The sequence below is a fragment of the Anthonomus grandis genome, chromosome 7, assembly GCF_022605725.1.
Source record: "Anthonomus grandis grandis chromosome 7, icAntGran1.3, whole genome shotgun sequence".
NCBI lineage: Eukaryota > Metazoa > Arthropoda > Insecta > Coleoptera > Curculionidae > Anthonomus > Anthonomus grandis.
The window spans coordinates 14,071,289-14,080,082 of NC_065552.1; the positions used below are offsets into that span (position 1 = coordinate 14,071,289).

At 29.0% G+C, this 8,794-nt stretch overlaps 1 long non-coding RNA gene across 1 annotated transcript; it reads right to left on the minus strand.

Moving 5' to 3' along the window:
• Positions 1-820: 820 nt before the first annotated feature.
• On the minus strand, positions 821-7,776 carry LOC126738225 (uncharacterized). Its single transcript, XR_007661261.1, has 3 exons — positions 7,376-7,776; positions 1,153-1,445; positions 821-1,093 (listed from the first exon to the last, which is right to left on the minus strand). It is a non-coding gene; the product is annotated as an uncharacterized LOC126738225 (long non-coding RNA).
• Between the last annotated feature and the right edge of the window lie 1,018 nt (positions 7,777-8,794).

An 8,794-nucleotide genomic window follows, 5' to 3' on the forward strand; every position in this document is an offset into this window, starting at 1 on the left:
TTTATTATTTGTTAATAAAATTTAAGTTGTAAGAGATAGCACCTTCCAATACATTACTTGACCACCACATTTATCTAGTTATTTATGCGAGATCACAGCGCAGTTAAACTGCAAGTGGTCAATATAGCGCCCACAAAGAAAAACAAAGTTGATGATGGCTCTTTAAAGACAGAACGTCGTATTTTAAATTTAAAGGTGTCATCGTATAGGCGAGAAAAAGTCACAATAATTATTTATTCATTTAATAAATACTTTTGTCATATATTTTGAAATAACGCCAGAAAAAAAATAAAATGATTTTGCCAAATTTCAGTTTTTTGCAAAATTTAGGAAGTATTTAGATTTTATTAATTTAATATTATATAATAATTAAAAAATTATTAAATTACCAAATATTCAATCAACGATATTACCTAGACGATATTTACGTTAAAGGAGGACTAAAAATTTTTAGCCTGATTATTATTGCTTGAAAGACTGTATCTTGAAATTTATTAGAGATAAGGGTTATGATTGAGCCTAGAATATTAAAGATCTTTGGTAGTATAAAAAAGATACGAAGTATCATTATAATATTTTTTCAAGGATTTTTTTGAAAAGTGATAAAATTTGGAGGTTTAAAAGCTTCAAAGCTTAATTGCTTGAATATGTTTTAATAAAAATTCAAAACAGCAGACTTGGTATATTTATTATGTTTGCTTTTTTGTTTATAGATGATCTATTAATACATCTACTTTCCCTAAAGGCTAAATCACTACATATTTATTTGACCTAAATGTAAAATAAAGCTTATATTATTATAATTACTGAGATCCTACTGTCCTACTCCTAACATCAATATTATATTTTAGTTTTTACCAAAATCTTGACATTATTCTGGTCCATTCGTTTGATATATGAAGCAATTAGATTTTCTAAAATTAATAAGATTATACTTATAACATAGCCTGTACCAAAAATATAAAAGGCAAAGTAAGATTCTTTTACACCAACGTTAAAAAACATCTTCTTATGTCCCATGCATTTTGGCATTTTACTAAAAAATATTTTTTGCTCTCTGGCTAGAAGCCCAACTTCTTGAATTCTTCTTATGCTAAAAAAGTAATATGCAAATATTAATGAATAATAAATAAATTTTTTAAACCTTAATACCTTTTTATGAGAAATTCATAATACGTAGAATTTTTGGGCAAAGACACATACATAGGTTCAGTTTTAAAAATAGTCTCCACTTTCCTTAAAGCGCATTTTTGTGCATTTGTATATTTATTTTGAATAGCATAATAAGCAGCTTGAGGATCCGCATGAAAAGCAAAGTAATTTTGTGTCATTTGTCGAACCCCTTCTTCCACTGTCATAAAATTTTTTAATGAACCATTTGCGTAGTGCAGGTTATTGTGGTAAATAAGCTTTCTGTAGTATTCGTTTGTTTTTATATCAGGTTTCTATAAAAACATATTTATAAGTCTAAATTTGTCTAGTGAAATGATAAAAAAATATTTTCCTTTTAATGTCAATATTATCCATTTTATGTAATAAACTAATTTTATATAAAATCCATAAATATGTGTTTCAATAATAGAATATTTAGTTATAATGTTTATTTTTAATAAAAACTGTTACTAATTTAAACAAAAAATATTTAGCAATAGTTTTCATGACTTTATCCATAATTTTTTTCTAAGTACTCAATACATACATAAACCTATATTTTGGAACATTTAATAATTTAATAACATTTAATAACACATACATAACCAAGCGTTGTTTAAGAGTTAAGTTGTAAATATCAGTTGAGTGGACTAGAAACGAACGTTATTCGTAAAAATTATTTAAAAACTCCATATAACCTAAAAGGTTCATCATCAACAAAGCCAATCAGAGGGTTAAGAACTTGTGCTGATCTGGGTTAACTTGCAACTGCATAACTTGTTTTGGTAAAGAGAATATATAATTAATCCAAATAAGTTCTGAATTTTAATTTTAAATTCCTAATTTGAATTGTAGACAACTAAAGTTTTACATTCAATTGACTGCATTTTAGTGTCATCTATGAAGAAGCGTGTTTTTTTAAAGGGGTTTGAACAAAATGAAATAAAATATTATACAAAAGTGATTTTTATAGTCTGCTACATTCATATTGCTATGGCAGGGCCCCAATTCTTGAAAACCGGGAGTAGAACAGCTAATAGAAAGGGGGCGTGGCTCTATTAAAAATACAAAATCCGTATTTCTGAACTTCGCTCTACTAAAAATTGATAGAAAGGTTGCTCCCTGGAGATCAAAATTTCTTCTACTGGTTTTTTTGCGGGGAACGATTTAGGTCTCGTATGTAACGCAAGCGCATTAATTTCACTTTGTATGTCATGTGTCATTTTGGTAAATTTTGTTTTGTGTTTATTATTTTATGGGGTGGTGTGTTTATGAATGTATATTGTTTATTTTGTCTTTGATTACGGTTATTTAAAGTAGTTCTTTTTTATCGTATTTCTGCTTTTCTAATTTGCTACCAAGATTAACTTAAATTCAATCTTAGTGTGGGATATTGTTGAGCAAAACCAAAGATAATTATACTAACGAATAGATAACCCACGTAAATGGCAAGCTGTAAACCGACAAGGAGACATCAATGCTTCCTTAAATAAGAATATTTTATGCGCTAACCGTGTAAGAATCGAAGCGACGTTGCCATTACTGGTAACATTTTAAATTTTATCTGTTAGTGAATAATTCTCTCGCGCCGCGCCGCGCCGTATAAAGGCAGAACGAGGTATTCGCAATTAGGTTTTGGGAAAATGGATGTTTTAATTAATTTTTAGTTTATTCTTAACATATTGATTTAACTTATTATTAGAAACTTGTGACTATGTTTTTTACCTTATTTATTTAGATACACTGAGATAAAATTGCTTGAGGCTTAATATATAGTGAGGTTTTGCCGCCTGCATTATTTGCTTCTGGAAAACTACATAAAATCTGACACCTACCATATTATTGTATTGAAAAAATTTGTAAAAATCGCGAAAAATTGTTAAGTCATCATTTTGGTTTTGTTCGCATTAAAATTAAAATTTCTCCATTATTATTTCAAACGCTAAAATTAAAAAAAAAATGCACGTGCCTAGAAAAATAAAATAATTCCAAATGTATAAAGACTTAATTTTTGGCATTTTTTGCATTGATTTGTCTTTGTACCGCATCGCAGAATTATTATTAATAAGGCCTTAATCTTTAAAGTTGACATTTGAAGTTAATTAGGAACAAAGTGGAGGAATATGTTTTAATAGAAAATAATTCTCACAAACATTTTAAATAACAAAATCAAAGAAACATTACTAGTACCTATATTATTTTTATCAAAAAACTTAAAGTTATGGTTTAAAGCTAATTAAACAGGACAAAATGCCGGGTTGAATTTTGGTGCATAATTACCTATATTTTATAACAAAAATTTAAAAACTTCTAATTTTAATAATATAGATATGTACTTACATAATATATGTATATGTACTAAGTATATGTATATTATACTTCCTGCTTAAGTTATTCTAAAATTGGATTTTTATATACATGTAGGTAGTACATATTCACATTTTTATAACATTTATTACTAAAATCTTGGATCCGCAAATCATTAACACTTTTAGACGAAAAAAAAGAAAATTATTCTAATACTTATACTTATATGTACATCACATACATATAATCTATATAATCTAATACACCTGTACACCCTGTATATATAATCTAATACAATAGAAATACGAATTATTTTAATTTACAGCTATATAATTGATACAGTTAAGTGTTCAAACTCAAATTGTAGGATTTTTCATAAATATGAGAATACAGGGTGTCTCAGATTAAAAAAAACATAAATTTTGATGCACTTAATGGGTATTTTTTTCTCAATTTTCTCCCTAAAAAATCCACAAACTAGTTAAAAAAATGAGCGGTTGGCAAAAAAATTGCAAATAAAATATGCACATTTTTAATACAGCGTGTCCCTGGATGAACCTAGTCGAAAACCATTTACAAAAGAATTGTTTTCGAAAACAAGAAATTATTAAATCTCGCAATTTGATAGGGTTGATAGAGATGGGGAGGCATACGACTTAAATATTTTTATGCTGGCGGCACTTCCGGTTATACAGGAAGTTAATGCTCATTAGCTTATATTAATATATGTCTATACAGTGTGTCCCACTTAAAGGTTAGCCACCCCTCTAAAATTTTTGTTTCTTGACAAATTTTCAAAAACTTTTTTTTTGTTAGATGGTCAAAAATGGCAAGTTCGACATTTAGAGAAAGCAGGTCATGGCCTACTGTATTCAAGTTTGAAGTGCGAAAAATCGAGAAGTAGTATTAGCGATATTTATTTTTGAAAAATGGTACTGGATTATTGTTCAGGACCACTTAAAACATAAGTGTACCAAATTTGGTACAGGGTGTTGAAATAAACTGGAGTCAAATTTTTAACAGGCGCAATAACATTCTTAATCAAATACGAATATTTTTTAAATATTTTGGCTAATTGGCATGCGTCTTGAGAACACAAAGTTTGGAAATATCCTTCAATAGTAAAAAACATTCATTCATGAATGTTTTTCGTAGATCAAATTTAACGTAGAATCAAAAAATTAAATGAAGTGTAGAGCGTGCCTTTTAAAATAAGGAAGTTAGCAAGAACTTATGGTATAACCGGAAATGCCATCATCATGAACATATTTCAGTTATATGTCTCCATTAGCCTTGATAATAACAAATAGTACGAAAAACTACTTATTTTTAAAATTTTTTAGTTTTTGTTTTTGTTCTTTTTTTAAAGGCTCGTCTCTCATTTGCAAAATTTAAATATATTAGTGATAAGTGAAAAGCATCTTGAAAATATTGTACAAAAGGCTCTTAAAAATCTTGGATTTGTTTTTCGAGCAACAAAAGGATTTAGCAACATAAATTCCTTAACAATTTTATTCAATAGTATAGTAAGACCTGTACTGCAATACGCAACAACAGTTTGGAATCCAATGTACACCAATTATATTGGCCGACTAGAGAGTGTGCAGCGCAAATTTGTTAACACTTTAAATTATAGGTTTAACAGACGACGGCATTTCTTTAGTTATGATGATAATTTAAAATTTTATAATATGCAATCGTTGGAGGTCCGAAGAAGAAATTTTGATTTAATATTTATATACAAGGCCGTAAACAACTTTATTGATTCTTCATCTGTTTTAGAAAAACTCAATTTTAACATCAATCCTTACATCCTTCGTAATAGACAAACTTTTGTAGTGTCCAGGTATTTTTCCAATTACTTATCGAATTCTCCAATTATTAGATGTACCCGTATGTATAATAGTTTGGAGTTAAACCATCCTAATATTGACTTATTTTTTTTGAGCTTTGATGCCTTTAAACGACACCTAAGACGGCTTCCTGATTAAACTACATAAGTAATTCTTTCTAGATTGTGATGTAATTTTAAGAATTAATTCTCTGTAGTTGTAATTACTATTATATAGAACTTGTTTACTAATTTGTATTTGTGATATAACGTGCTTTCTTATTATTGGACAGCTGTGCCTGTCTGTTAGAAAGCCTTGACTGTAAATAAATAAATAAATAAATAACCAAATGATGCACTAAAAAAAGTTTGTGTAAGTAACAAGAATCGTCTTTACTTCCTAGCCAAGTAGAAATCTCTTTTTGAGCAATAATTTTGTTCTCTATTTTGAGACTCAAACAATCTTGCGCTTTATATTTAATAAAATAGTTTTTGGACAAAATAAACATCTTTTGGACTGAACTACTGTATTTACTACCAATACAGTAGTCATGTATAAAACGACAAACTTATTTAACGGTCCACTAGTCAAGATAAAAAAATGTTGGTTGTTACCTGTAAATACATTGCAATGAAAAAAGATAATTTTTTAATTTTTATATAGATTTTTGGCTATAAAGCTTAATAAAGCTCACAGAATCGGCGTGAATTGATATATATGTCAAAGGTATTTTGACTATCAAAGTAACAAGTGGTAGAGATTTAAGCTGTTTAAATAAGTAAAAAATGTCTGTGCGTGACGTGCTATTTTATTGCTGTGCTATTTTATAGGCTATAGATTTTAGTGCTCTTTAATAAATTTTAATACTTTTTTCTCTAAGTTAAAGAGGAAAGCCAATCCCTATAAAAAAATAACATGGGATTTCCTGTGTCCCACTTAGCAATGGCAACACTAAGTATACAAAAGTATACAAAACTGCATGAGCACAAAAAAACAATGGCGCGCAAAAGAGAAATTCTATCAAAAATATTTATATCAACGATCCTCAAACTTCCCCAAAATCGGTATCATAAAATACCTACCTATTTTAAAAGAAAAGCGTAACTTATATTTTTTGTCAACCTGATGATTTAAATTCGACGATTCGCTAATTTTCGAGTTTGTATACTTTAAAGTTGGTCAAGATTAGAAGATTCAGTATAATAAAATAAAATAATATATTTTTCGCCTTCACTCAAAAAGTTCACTTTATTGACTTTTACAGATGAGGCAGTAAAATGATTAATAGGGAGTAAAATGAAGTTTACTACACGAGCTTTAGCGAAGGCAGTAATTTTAAAACGCCTATTTTACTCTAATAAATAACTATTATTATTTGTTATGGTACTATTTTTAAGGGTTTATCTCAAAGTAATTATTGTTTTGTAATTTGACTATTTAAACCGGTATTATATATTTTATTCTTTAAATGTAATTTTCAGTATTCAAAAATTAACTTTGTACATCACCTCATAGTTTTACGACCTTAGACATTTTTCATTTACCTAAAAGTCAGAAAATTATAGTTTTTGGTTAACTGTAATTTTCATTGCCGAATAGTTCCCAATTAAAACTTGAGATAGATATAGATTGTAGGTGATGTTCATTTCACAGATATTCAGCTGTAACTTTGCGTAAAAATACACGTATTTATACCTGGCTCTTCCAGGAGCCACAGTTAAAGACCCATGAAACGAATTTTAGGTACAAGGTGTTCCATTTAAGAGGAAAAACGGCATATTTTTAACTTTTTCCGTATATTTACAAAATTGAAGATAGCCAATCGACGTATTTTAACTCGGAGAATTTGAAAATCGTAATAAGAAAACAATGTCGTCAGTCTTTTTTGTTTGTTATGGAATTGATTTCTTATTACGATTTTCAAATTCTCCGAGTTAAAATACGTCGATTGGCTATCTTCAATTTTTTTAAATATACCGGAAAAGTCAAAAAATATGCTGTTTTTCCTCTTAAATGGAACACCCTGTACTTACTTACTAAGGCACTATTAAGGTTGAGTATGTTTATAGAACTCTAGGACTTACCGCAATTTAAAATCCAACGTTCGCAAATACTTGGATTTTTATAAGGAAATTTAAACATCTTTAACGTAGGATTCTCTCTTCTAGTTCGCCTACAGCCATAATAAAAAAAATAACAGAATTACGTCCGTCACAAGAGCGAATAACAAAAATAATATTGTGTTGCTCAGCCGGGTCGCAACCGCCGAATTAAATTTTGCAACACAGCCAAGCGATCGGCCAGATTTCAACGCGTAATTTCACCGATGGATCCTCGCTCGAAAAGCGGGGATCCTTTTAGGTGGTCAAAAAATTTACACGGGATAGATTTTCTATAGTTTACTATTATTTTCTTTGGCAAAACCAAGAAGATGCTAATGAATATTGGAGAATTCCGAGAAATAATCTTAAATAAACAGCCTTAAACGAAAACACTAAACAGCAAAAAAATCGGCAATCCATAAAACTATCCCCACTACTAAAAACAAGCTCTCAAATGTCAAGAATACTCTTCTATAATTGGTTGGAATATTTGGCAACACGCCTACGCTTTCCCTTCAAATTTGCTCTCTTCTTTTCTGTCGAGAATACGAATTTTAAGATGTGACGCGAGGGAGTAGAGATGAGTTAAAGATCGATCCCCAGGGATGCTCTATTAATTGTTCTATTCTATCGAATTGGGCACCCAGGAATCATGAACTTAAAGACAAGTCTGGATGAAGCCACTTAAGTAATTATTTTATTAATTAACTAATAATTTATAGGCTTTAATTTTTTTAAAGAGTTTAACCTCTTCTTTTTATAAAACATATGCATAAGGTATTAAGCTCAACATTTAAAACATATTTAAAATACGAAAAATGACAACTTACAGTAAAATAATATCTATTATAAGTGGTATCCTCACTTCCAAAGTTGTATCCTATATTATGAAGATCTGCAATACTTTTAATGTTTGTAGTTTTTGCTTGCAGAAATATTACAATATTTGCAGAAAATGCTGTGTATAGAAAAGCTGTAGTAAATAATGCCACAAATATAACTATTTTCCCAGACATACTTTTCGGCTCATATAATATTCCCATTTGGCTTATTATGGCTAGCTGAAATAAGGCCATAATCACTAGTTACTTGTCAAGTGATGTTTTTGTTCATTTATTTTGGTTTATTCGACATTAAAGGTTAAAAAACATTGCAAGGCATTAGGTATTTACGAATTAAAATCTAAAAATACAGTAATTTTATATTATACCGGGTGGTGCGTCGCCGAGCGGAACATAGGAAAACCCATGTAAATTTTAAGGGGTCAATTATTGGCTTCCCTGTACATTTTACAGAAAAAATGTGAGATAACTTTTTGAAGAGACCAATCTGGCAAACCCTCGTGCAAAGTTTCAAAAAATTTTAATAAGCGAATCTTGAATTATTCAATTAAATGTAATT